The sequence below is a fragment of the Bison bison genome, unplaced genomic scaffold (genome assembly GCF_000754665.1).
Source record: "Bison bison bison isolate TAMUID 2011002044 unplaced genomic scaffold, Bison_UMD1.0 scf7180017864456, whole genome shotgun sequence".
NCBI classification, from domain to species: Eukaryota; Metazoa; Chordata; class Mammalia; order Artiodactyla; family Bovidae; genus Bison; species Bison bison.
Window position 1 is genome coordinate 15,389,440 of NW_011495018.1, and position 12,955 is coordinate 15,402,394.

At 34.8% G+C, this 12,955-nt stretch overlaps 1 protein-coding gene across 2 annotated transcripts in view; it reads right to left on the minus strand.

Annotated features, from left to right (window-relative positions):
* Positions 1-12,955, minus strand: part of ATRNL1 (attractin-like 1) — a 779,810-nt gene that overhangs the window by 269,097 nt on the left and 497,758 nt on the right. The window lies entirely within an intron of this gene.

Genomic DNA, 12,955 nt, shown 5'->3' on the forward strand with positions numbered 1-12,955 from the left:
CACGACTGAGCAACTGATCTGATCTGAACTTTATGTTAGTTACTCAGTAATCTGTATTAATTGACATTAATATTGGTTTTATGTTAATATATTATATATCATTATTTTAACATACATACAAGGAATGAGTGTTGGAAACGTTTGACATTATTCAAAGATAACCATGAATACTGTGTGTTCTTGGTTGCAGCAAATTTAATCTGCCCATAATTTTTTTTGTATGGGTCCAATATACTGTCTGTTTTATCTGAGAGTAGGTGAAAGATAAGGATGTTGGAAATTCAATCTTTTTTGTCAGAGCTGGGACACTGCCCTCAAGAATTGCTAAACTGTATTTATGACTTCCCAATAAATGATACTGTAGCCTACTTTACATAGCCACTTCTTATTTGCAAAACCGCAACCATGATATGACAGTATCCTTAAGTAATGTATTATTCTGCTGAATGACAGCCAATATGGATATAGGCAGTCAGGGTTATAAGCCTTTTGTATTTGTAAATGTTTCTGTTTATCATATCAAACACCATGAGGTGAAACTGGCTTATCTTTTTGTTGTTGTTTATTCTCATCTTTATATTCTTCTCCATCATAGTTTACATTCATTTTCAGTGATTTAAGGCAAGATAATCTCAATGTTTTAATAGCAAAATGAAAATTTCCATTTATAAAATTTTAATTTTCAAAGTGCATAAAAATATAAATATATATCCTTGGCTTTGAACTCAGTGAATTCTGAATGATGCTAGCAGTATTTTACTTTCAAGTACAGTTAATCGTTAATCTAGAGCATTTATAAAGCTATGCATTAAAAATATAAACAGATGACTTCTTGCACCTAAACATACTATGACTTCTGATTATATTAATTTAGGGGCAAGAAGGGAGAAGGCAATGGCATCCCACTCCAGTACTTTTGCCTTGAAAATCCCATGGATGGAGGAGCCTGGTGGGCTGCAGTCCATGGGGTCGCTAGAGTCGGACACGACTGAGTGACTTCACTTTCACTTTTCACTTTCATGCACTGGAGAAGGAAATGGCAACCCACTCCAGTGTTCTTGCCTGGAGAATCCCAGGGACGGGGAAGCCTGGTAGGCTGCCGTCTCTGGGGTTGCACAGAGTCGGACACGACTGAAGTGACTTAGCAGGAGCAGCAGCAGCAGGGGCAAGAAGATTTCAGTAATTTAAGTATTGTATTATATTCATCCCATGTTAATGGGTTCTATCCTTATCATGTTAATTCTGAAGACTCATTCATCTTTAATTCTTAACTCATGCTTCGTTCAATCATGAAATCCATTATAATTGTTGTAATTCCAAATCTCATAAATTCTAAAATCTTTTTGGAAAACATTTTCTGCTACTGGAGAAGTCTGACAATTTTAAAAGAAAGACAATGAAAATTCTAAATGCAACTAGGGAAACCTGTTACTTCAAGTACTGTTTGTAACACTGTTGTACTGTTTTATATTAATCCTTTTTCCATACTGTTGGCGACTGATGCCCATGGGATATCAAGTTAACAAAATATTTAGTATACTTTGCTCTACCTGAGTATATATTCAAAGATCTTTATTTTGAAAAATGAGAGCTGTAACTGAGGAATACCTAAATGGACATGGGCAATAGTAGGAAAAAAAAAAAAAGTATACAAAAGCATTAATTACTACCAGTTACTTTCTTACTTCAAGACCAAAGATGTACATATAAAAATCTATTTTTTCGAAATAATTTTCTTAAAATAAGAAAGTCATTTGTCTTCTAAAGCATTTGTTATGAAGACTGTGAGAAGATGTGACCTTAGCAGTTTCCCTGTCTCTACTACTAATGGAAAATCATCTCCTTCTTTGAGGCAAACAGCCCCTGTAGCCTGTGAGTATTTATGTGCAAATAGGGCTTGGGTCCTGTGACAGTTCTAACTGAGGGGACTCCTGCAGAATGCTACCCTCTTTGAACTGGGAAAGTGAATAGAAATCAGCATCAAGACCCAGGGCAGGGATATTACAGAGACTTGGTCTAGAGAGCTCTGTAAACACCAAGAAGGTCAATATAATCCCTGACAGAGCTTCCTAGGGCCCTCTGGTCCCCAAGAGGCTAAAAAAAAGCTTAATATGTGTTCTGAGTCTTTCTTGTTCTTGAGCATTAGAGGGTTTAAAAAGATCAGTAGGAAGTTGGTGGCTTGACTGTTTCTACACCACTAATCCATTTACAAGTAGGGAGAACCCTCCCTACCCTATTGCCTGCTATCCCCTCAGAGGTAGTCAATACTGGAATCTCAGTAGTGAAAATGAATATAATTAAGCTAATGCCAAGAGAACAGCAATCCAAAGAGAACCTGCATCCAGGGAAACTGAGCTCCTGCTGAAGACAAAGCTATTAATAATATTTAAGCAGGGTCCTCTCACTACAAAATAACCAAATTATAAGTACTGCAGTTAGGGAGTGCTCCAAGACAAACAGCTAAAACTGGAAAGGGGAGCAGGGAGTGGCAAGCAAACATAAAAGCAGAGATTCCCTGAGGATAAAAGCTGATATAAGTAATTTACAAGATAAGAAAGCTGAGTTTGAGATCCCTGTGCCATGCCATGGATCCTGGAAGAAATGGCTGGAGGAAAGCATTCTTTATTTAGGCCTTCAGGAAACCACAGATTAAGATCAAACAAATAAGAGTTTACAAGGATCATCAAACTCACAAGGAAATAAGCCACAGTAAATGAGAGCCCATAGAAAGAAACTGATAGATTTAGATTTCCAAAGATTTCAGATATGAAAATGATCTTTTAAAATATCTATTTAATAATGATCTATTTAATAAAATGATTTCAGATATTTAAATATTTTTATTTTATATTATAAAATAAAAATAATTATGTTTGGAATGAAATGTGAGGCAATAAAAACTAGCAAGCAAGAAGACTTTTGAAAAGTGCTAAGTGGATTTGAAGAAAAACCAAATAGAACTTTTAAAAATGAAAAAAAAATCTGTTTAAAGATATCCAGTGGCTAGGGTAGAGAGCAGTTTATATACTACTGAACAAGAATTACTGAGCTGTAACAAGGCTCTGAAGAAACAAGCCAGAAGAAACAGAGAGAGAGGAGATAGAAAGCACTAACCTGAGAGATTAAGAGATTCTGAGGGTAGAATGAGTTAATCTGATATCCAACTAATCAGTATCTTAGGAGAACAGAGACAATGAAGGAGAGAAAAACTCAAAGGGATAACTGAGAAATTTTAGAAGTAAACAGAAAGAAATTCTAAAAGGTATGAATCCTTAGATCTAGAAAGCACAAAATAAGCCAAAGAGAATAAATACAAATAAATGTATGCTTAGGAAAATCACCATAACACTGCAGAACACCAAAGACAAAGGGATTTTAAAAACCATTGGTAAGAGAAGCTAGATTAGCTCTAAAAGGATGACAACTATACCGTCAGAAGAATTCTCAGTTGCAACAATGGAAGCCAAAAGCCAGAAAAATTTTCACGTAAGCAAAGTGTTTGAGTAAGGCACTCCTACTGCAAAGTAACTAGATGGTTGATAATGTGTATTTCCAAAACATTTTTTAGATTGTAAGCAATGGTGATGCTCCAAAGCCTTACGTGAAACTAAAGAGGGGGGCAATGCGCAACAAGCTAAGAGTTTATCATCAGAAGACATGTGCTAAAGGAATTTTAAAGAAAAATAATAGGCAGATGGAAACACTTCAGAAGGAAGCTCTGAATGCAAAGAACAGTGATCAAAAAAAATAGTGACTATACAGGAAAATTTAAACAAATATTGATCATGTAAAACAGCAAAAACAATAACGATGTTTAAAACTCACAAAACTACAAATAAGATAATTATGATACATAAGAGGAAAACAAGGTTTAAATTGTTTGAAAACCTTCTATTTATATTAGGGAAGAGCTCATTATATTCAGACTGAAACTATACCTGCTAAAATTTTAAGAGTATTGGCCAAAAGAGAAGAAAGAATGTGAAGGTGAGGAGAAAAGGAAATAATGATTTAAAAAAATCTTCAATTCAAGAGAAGGCCATCAAAGAAGCAAAGATCATTTAAAAATTTAGGATTAAAAAAAAGCAAGAGTAATATCTGAAAATATTACTAAACCAGTTTGATTAGTAGGAAAAAAATAGAGAAAACATAACATTTTAATAGCAATATCCAGAAGGGAACTATTTGTAACAGAAAATTACAAACATTTAATAAGCAACTTAAGCAAAAAAGTTCCAATAGAAGGATGAAGAAAGATACTGAATTAGTTAAGAAACATTTTCAAATTTTCTGTAACTAATAAAAAATTTCTTATGTAATCCAATTGTCATCAGTAGATGATATCAAACAGAAAAGGACATGGGAATAACAGTTAATAAAATGAGCTAGGAGAAATACAAATGGTTAAAAATATGAAAATATTTGATGTTACTTTTAATACTAATAAGTCTGGTGGAGAATATAACATTTCTTATACAAAATTACCAAAATTGTTTTAAAATTGCTTTTAAAATAATTTTTAACAAAGATGTAGGAAAACAGGAATTCTCACTCCTTGTTAAAGGTAGTTTGAAAAAGGACCTTTCTGGAAAGTAAGTAAGCAATATATCAAGATGCATAAAAGGTCACAATTTTTGACCTAGTAGTTCATCTTTTTGCAGATTAGGATCAAGAGTTATGTACAAACATTAATTATAGCCCTATTTGTAATACTGTGAAATTAGAATCAAGCTATTTCAAAATAAACAGTCAAATAAATTATGTTCTACTACAGACAACTGACAGGACATTTTAAAATAAAACTCAGAAGTACAAATTTTTCTTTTCTTTTTTTTTTTCAATGCCATTCTCCCAAATCATCCCACCCTCTCCCTCTCCCACAGAGTCCAAAAGACTGTTCTATACATCAGTGTCTCTTTTGCTGTCTCGTATACAGGGTTATTGTTACCATCTTTCTAAATTCCATACATATGCATCAGTATACTGTATGTATTGGTGTTTTTCTTTCTGGCTTACTTCACTCTGTATAATAGGCTCCAGTTTCATCCACCTTTAGAACTGATTCAAATGTATTCTTTTTAATGGCTGAGTAATACTCCATTGTGTATATGTACCACAGCTTTCTTATCCATTCATCTGCTGATTGACTCTGTAACTATGCTGTCATTTTGGGAAGTTTTTTTTTTTTTTTTTTGCAGAACATATTGGGAGTTTGGACTGATGTTCATTTCCTCTGTTAAAATGGCATTCAGTACTAATTTTATAAGTGCATCTTGTGTGAAACTCAATAAATTCAATTTTATAATCTTTTTTAAAAAATTTAAAAAAAAGAAATTTTTCTTATTATAATGAGAAAAACAGGATGCAAAATCACGTACAGAATATACTTTGAATTTTGTAAACATACATATATGCAAAAGGAAAATGTTGGAAGGATATAAAAGTTTCAGCTGTGGATACTTATGGGTGAAATATTTTAATTTTGATTATTTCTGTATTTTTCTACAATGAGGATTTATTGTTTTTATGATCAGAACACTAAGAATAAGTTTTAATAAAATAATTAAAATATGAAGTACTGCAAGACAGCCATAACAATCTGAAAAAAATCAGAGACCCAGGAAATGCTCAGGCCAGCCACTGGAATTACTGTCCATGAAGATGCCAGTCCAGGAATGAAACGCTAGAGAGGCCACTGGCTGTGTCCATCAGCAGAGAACTGGGCTCATGCTGCTCTGGGAGCAAAGCCAGCAATGCTCTTAACATGAGAGACGCTCACTGTGTCTGGCCTTGATTTAAACAATGTGCCTGTCACCTTTTTTCTTGTGTAGTGTAATAGGTTGAACTGTCTCCATTACTCATGAGCACCAGGAATCAAAGAACACTACATAAATATTAGGTAACTCTATGCTCATAAACAGCTTTACAAAAGAAAGTACTCCAGAGATACGTTGGGGCCTAAAATGTATTCTCAACATGAACTAAAATCAGCATATTTGAGAATGCTGTGAAAGAGAAACTCCAGGGCCAATCTCAGATTCAAACTCTATGCTTACTCTCTTGTTTAGTTGCTAAGTTGTATCTGGCTTTTTGCCACCCCATTCTCTACTGGTGACTAAACTGTGATCTTGACCAAAGATCTTAAGTTTACAGAGCCTCAGTTTCCTCAACAGTAAACAGAACAAACAAAATCTGCTTTGTATTTTGTAAGATTGACATAAGGCTCAAATGAGATTGAGACAGTGTATGTAAATAAGTTTTGAAAAACAGTATCTTAAACTCAATTTAAACATTTCACTTGTTCTCATGACCTAGGAAGCTCAGGTTTAAGTTCCTTACCTTGTCATATAACCTTTACCTGTATTGTTTGGAAAGCACTCTTGAGTGTAATGCTTGGTGAACACCTAAGTACTAAGCTTGTAGAATAAAACCCAATGGTCACCTACATTTTCAAAATTTGAAATGTGGATAAATTCATCATGATGGGTAAAAATGTTAACAGGGCAGTCCAGAATATGTATAATACGTTTATGAGTTTCTGTTCCCTAACACAGAAATGATGGTTGAAAATGTTTATTTTGAATAACTGGCAAAATTTCAAGCTCCAATATGCAGTCAGTACAAGGGTCTAAAACTTAAGGGAAAAACTTAATATTTTATATTTTTGCTTTGTTGTTGCTTTTATTTTTTCCTTGTTAAAAAGAGCCATGCATACCGTAATAGAAAGGACAACACAGACTTGCAACAAGAATAACCCATATATGCCACCCACCTATACAACATTTATTATTAAGAATTTATTATACCAGACTTTTTTCAATGTTTATCAAAAATTAGATCACAATTTATATAACATTTTGTAAAATATAATACATTAACTAACAAATGCTTTACTTTTGGCCATTAAAATGTTTTCTAGTTTTTCAGTATTAGAGGTAGAAATATTATTTTGCTTTAGTATTAGAAGCAAAAAATAATTGGCTAAAATAATTTGAAATAAAAATAGAAACAAAGAACAATATCCCAGCAAAACCTATCAGTGACATTGGAGGACGCATCCAAGTTTATAAAACTGCCAACTCCTTCCCTCCTTCCTTCCTAAACTACTCTCTCCACAAAACACCATGAACAAGGAAAGTACATTTTTAACATCAAACTAAAGGGCTATCAATTAACTTGTTTGTGATCAAACTGTATACTTTTCATGTGACACCAGATCTAGGAAGCCCAGCCAACCTAAGTCACTCAATGGCCTCTCGGGTCTTTTACCTCAGTTTCTCATGGTTTCTGTCATTATAGAGGAAAGGCACGAATTTTGTTGTTGCCACAGTCACTGAGAGACTGACTATTTCTCTTAGTGATTAAGTACAACAGCATCAGAAGCTCTAGATCCATTACAGTGCCAGTTAAGGAGAGAAAATCGTGTCTTCTTTTCTGTTTGGATCTTACAAACACAAAGTCTCTAGAAAGACTTTCAAAATGAGAACACATCATGACTTAAAAACAAAGTCCAGAATCAGACACTTCCCTGCTAAAATCCTGGTCTCGCCACCATTACCTCCTGCATGGATTCCCACAGGAGCTTTGTAACAAGCTTCTCTCCCTCTATACTTGCCCCTCATAGCAGAAACTTTGGGTTGATTTCCAACCTCTCAGTTACCATGTCAGTTTTCTGCTCATTTCCAAGGCCAAAGCCTTCATTTCTTTGCCTGGGGGCTTTCTCTGACTTCCTGGGAAGTGGCCCTCAGTCAGTGATTGGAGGGACTTGAGGAATACACACTCAGCTCTGTTGCACTGATGTCCGTAGTGTGACATGCATTTTACCCTGACTCTCAGAGTGTCTCCACGGAAATCAAGCCGTAGTTTACCATGTGGTATTAGCTGGTCTCCATTCCCTTTCTCATGGCTCCATTTCCCTACCAGCATATTCTTCAAATGAACCAATTCCTTGTCTTGATGTCTGCTTGTCAGGGAACCATCTAATGATATTCCACGTCAAACTATTGTCAACCCCAAAAAGCAGAATGATCTTTTAGAAACAGATTATGTCAGTCAGTCCGGCAACTGACTCTCTCCTCTTCGCTTAGGATTGAAGTCAAAGTTTTTACAAAAGGCCTACAAGACCCTGTATCTTCTGCCTCGTCCTGTACCTGCCCCTGCCCAAAGCCTGCTATTTTATGAACTTGCCCGTCATGCCCACCTTAGCACCTCTGCTCTAGCCATTCTCTTTGCTGGGAACACTTTCCCTTGAGAATCTGCCACCTGGTTAATTCCTTTACCTCTTTCAAGCCTTGTTCAACTCTCACCTTCTCAATGAGGTCACCCTGACCACCACCTGATTCAATATGCATGCTCTCCCTCACCTCCACAAAGCACTCTCCAAGCCTTATCCTGTTTTATTTTTTTCCTGTTCCATTGCAGTTGCCACGTCCTAACATATTAAATACGGAGAAGGCGATGGCACCCCACTCCAGTACTCTTGCCTGGAAAATCCCATGGATGGAGGAGCCTGGTGGGCTGCAGTCCATGGGGTTGCACAGAGTCGGACACGACCGAAGCGACTTAGCAGCAGCAGCAGGAGCAACATATTAAATAACCTATTTTCCCTGTTAGAACATGAACTCCACGAGGACAGGGTTCTTTGTTGTGTTCCCTGATGCTTCTAAAGTGCTAAGAAGAGCACTTGACGTATACGCAGCACGCCATAAACATTTGTTAAGCAGTTACTATAAATTATCACGCTATTCCTTAGTGGAAGAAAATTGATAAATACACACTATATGGGTCACAAGGTCATCACAAAAATAACCCTATTTTTTTCTTACAATAAATTTAAAACCAACTGACAAGTTGAGTTTATAAATTTATATTCTACGTGTATTTATTAAATTTTAATAAGTTCTTAATTTTTCACTATAATTTAGAAAAATATAATGATTCAAACTTGCTTACAGATAATTTAGGGGGTGAGTATTCACACCAAAATCTTTTTTTTACTCACAAAGAGCTTTTACACCTAGGGTTTACTACACACAGTATGAAGACTGAATACTCTTCATCCACTAAAAAAACATAATCAACTCATACAAACTTTTAGGAACATGTCTACTTCATAGAATAGAACATTTTGGTGTACAGAACCATTACTACGGATGCATCAAGTATAAATAATTCTATATTACACCTATATTCTCCCCCTGACAATATAGATGTGGAACTCAGAGTGGCACATGAGAGTCCAATTTAATTTGAAAGAAATCCATTCCTTAAATTACCACATTATGAAGACTCAATGAATATTTACAGAATAGTAATAGCCAGCTAACCTATGGCTTTGGGTTGAACTTAAACTCTGAATTTTAAGAAAAACCCAGCAAAGGAATTTTAAAATTACTTTTATTTTCTAGGTTTAAATAAAGTCCTTAATGTTATTTCAGAACAGGCCTAGGCTTCATATTTTGCTGTGTAAGCAAATCAGTGCCACATCATACTAGGTTATGTATATAAAAAGAGAGATTTGGAGTGGATCTAGAGTACGGTGACAATGGAAAGTAAATCTCACATGCAACATACAAATGTATATGTACACACATGTATGTGTACATATAGCAGAGAGATAACTTCCAGTTAGTAGTAATTACAAAATGCAAAGGAAAAAACAAAACATGATTTTAAACCTTATGCTTCTACCTCTATTATTTTCCAAAGAATATTAAATAAATTAGCATTTAGCAGCCATTATTTATTTCTGATATTAAATTCATATAAAAAAACAATTTAAGCTCTAAAAATTACTGAAGGACAATATTTTCAACTTGAAATTTAAAAAAAAAATTAAGTTGTCAATTTACTTGAGATCAGAAATATATGGATACAGGGAATTTTAAATATCAGAAATCATATTTGTTTATCAAGATGAAGAAAATCTGATATTGAATTTAGAATCCTAAGTTTATTTGGAGCATGGATAAAGGTACTCAATTAACAAAGCTACCACCTTAATAATGTGCATGTTAAGATATTGTTCAGTTCAGTTCAGTTCAGTCGCTCAGTCGTGTCCAACTCTTTGCGACCCCATGAATTGCAGCATGCCAGGCCTCCTTGTCCATCACCAACTTCTGGAGTTCACTCAAACTCATGTCCATCGAGTCGGTGATGCCATCCAGCCATCTCATCCTCTGTCGTCCCCTTTACCTCCTGCCCCAATCCCTCCCAGCATCAGAGTCTTTTCCAATGAGTCAACTCTTCGCAAGAGGTGGCCAAAGTATTGAAATTTCAGCTTCAACATCAGTCCTTCCAATGAACACCCAGGACTGATCTCCTTTAGAATGGACTGGTTGGATCTCCTTGCAGTCCAAGGGACTCTCAAGAGTCTCCTCCAACACCACAGTTCCAAAGCATCAATTCTTTGGTGCTCAGCTTTCTTCACAGTCCAACTCTCACATCCATACATGACCACTGGAAAAACCATAGCCTTGACTAGACGGACCTTTATTGGCAAAGTAATGTCTCTGCCTTTGAATATGCTATCTAGGTTGGTCATAACTTGTTAAGATACTGTAAATTCTCCCAAATTGATTTACAGATTTTATACAATCCCTATTAAAGTACTTGTGAGTTTCTTTGCAGAAATTGACAAACTGATCCTAAAATTCCTGTCAAAATTCAAATGACCCAGAAAAGCCAACATTCAAAACAAATAAAGCTGGAGGACTCATATTTTCTAATTCTAAAACTTACTACAAAACTATAGTAATCAAAATAGCATTGTACTGTCATATTGTAGATTTAAAACTATAAATGTCTATAGATTAATGGAATGGTATTGAGATTATAAAAACAAATTCTCACACTTATGGTCAATGGATTTGAAACAAGAGTCCCAAGATTATTCAGTGTAGATAGAAAGTCTTTTCAACAAGTAATAAAAAATTACCAAATTACCCAGAAATTCAATTCTTATTTATATATTCCAATGCAAGGAAACAAAATTTGTAGACAAATATTCACAGTAGCATTTTTCAAAATATTCAAAAAGTGGAAATAGCCTAGATGTTCATCAACTCACAAGTGCAAAAACAAACTGTGCTATATCAATAATGTGTGTGTGCATGCTCAGTCACTTAGTCGTGTCCAGCTCTTTGTGACCCCATGGACTGTAGCAAGCCAGGATCATCTGTCCCTAGAATTTTCCAGGCAAGAATACTGGAGTGGGTTGCCATTTCCCACTCCAGGGCATTTTCCTGAGCCATGGATTGAACCCATGTCTCTTCATTCGCAGGCATATTCTTCATCATTAAGTCACCTGAGACATCCCTCTTGTATCAATAATATCAAATATTACTTGGCAATAGAAAGAAATTAAATACTCATCCACAATGTGGGATGAAACTTAAAGACACTAAGGCTAAGTAAAAGAAGCTAGTCACGAAAGACCACATATTGCATGACCCCATTTATATGAAATGGAATGAAAATATACTATAGGAAACTCATATAAGGACAAAAAGTAGATTAGGGCTTGTCTATGGTTGAGAACGAGGCTTGAGGAAAAAGAGGGGGTGAGAAGGGAGTTTCTTTAGCGGAAGATGAAAACGTTCCAAAATTGATTTTTGGTGATGGTTACACAAGTCTGGATATACTAAAACCCCTAAATTTCACAGTTTAAATAGGTAAATTGTATGGCATATGAACTACATTTTAATAAAGCTGTTTACAAAAAGCCAACAAAACTACACATTGGTAAGTAGAACCAGATCTCCAGAAAACTTTCTAAATGGGAGTAGGTAGGTAGGTTTTATTCTTCTGTGACGTTCTGAATTTAAGTTTTAGAAAACAAGGGATACACACCAGTTATTCATCTAACTAGTAATGACAAAAGGACACAGAGAAGTCGGAAACACGCGAATAAAGGACTACCAAGTAAACGTGAGCAAAAGGAAAGCAGAGGCAGAAGTTTTTAAACTCTACAAAATAAACTATTTATTATGTATATTTGTTACATTTGTTCCTTAAGTTTATGAGTGTTTTATCTCAACTTACGTATGCATCATTTACATTTGTTTTTCTCTTATGAGTTGAGTTTTAACAGCATTCAAGAATGCTTTAAATAGATGAGGAGAAAAAGGAAGTTAGATTCAGATAGAGTTTTCAATTTGTTAAAAGTTTTGTACTAAAGGTATTTGAAATTAAGGGTCAGAATGAAATTAGAGCACTTACTGCGAAGTTAGAAATTAGAGCACTTCTCCCTAAGCAATAGAAGATATACCCACACATTATCTAATGTTCTAAGCTTCGGTGACAGCCTGTGATCTAGAGTAGTAAAAAATCAAGGACACAAAAGCTAAAAAAAAAAAAAAAAATTACTTAGAGAAATGTCTTCCAAAACTGTCCTTTGTGCATCATGTCTGATTTAGTTTTAGTTTTTTCAGAATAACCAAAAATTTTATGGACAAGATCAATTATATTTGTGCCTAGGTATTTGGAGGAGTTTATTTTTATATCCCTTGCTTTCCTCAAAGAAAAGCAAAGTCTAAATATAGCAACATGAAGTCAGTCACATAAGGGCACTTTTTAAAAGGTGAATAAAATATTTCAACTGTAAGGTATTTTTAAATCTTTCTGTTTAAACATCTTAACATGTATAAAACAAAAAATTTGGAAAATAAGCATAGAATAAAATTGCTATGCCTCAGAATGCTGTCATGAGTTGTGAATCACAATCTGTGGATTTTTGCTCTTTGGGAACCCCCATTATTTTCAGAAACCATGTCATGCACTATTTCAAGATCTGAAAACCACATTTACTCGCACATAATCATTTCTCTTTCACCATACTCCATCTCCCCATTTGCAATATGATACTGTACTAATACAGCCATAAAATAAAAATAGTCACTATATTCTACAACCTTCAACATTCAAAAAGTGAAACTATGTAATTAAAATGCAACTC